The sequence below is a fragment of the Penaeus monodon genome, chromosome 29, assembly GCF_015228065.2.
Source record: "Penaeus monodon isolate SGIC_2016 chromosome 29, NSTDA_Pmon_1, whole genome shotgun sequence".
Classification (NCBI taxonomy): domain Eukaryota; kingdom Metazoa; phylum Arthropoda; class Malacostraca; order Decapoda; family Penaeidae; genus Penaeus; species Penaeus monodon.
Genome location: NC_051414.1, coordinates 20,562,851 through 20,563,118, shown reverse-complemented (window position 1 = coordinate 20,563,118; position 268 = coordinate 20,562,851).

Genomic DNA, 268 nt, shown 5'->3' with positions numbered 1-268 from the left:
TATCGACACGGGCGTGCTGTCGGCTCGGCGCGGGCCCTCAGACGCCCACACGCCCGCCGCTATCACCTTCGGCGCGCTGGACATGGCGGGGCGGCTTAATGAGGGAAGCCGAGATCGATGCGGGGCCGATATGGCGCTCATTCCGGCCCGGCGTCTTTGGCTCCTGATTGAGTCGTCGCCATCTGCAGCGTCGGTTTTGTTTTGTTTTGTTTGCGTCTCCTTTTGGGTCGCGTCGAGCTGGATTGGGCCGTATTTGCGCGCTTTTTTC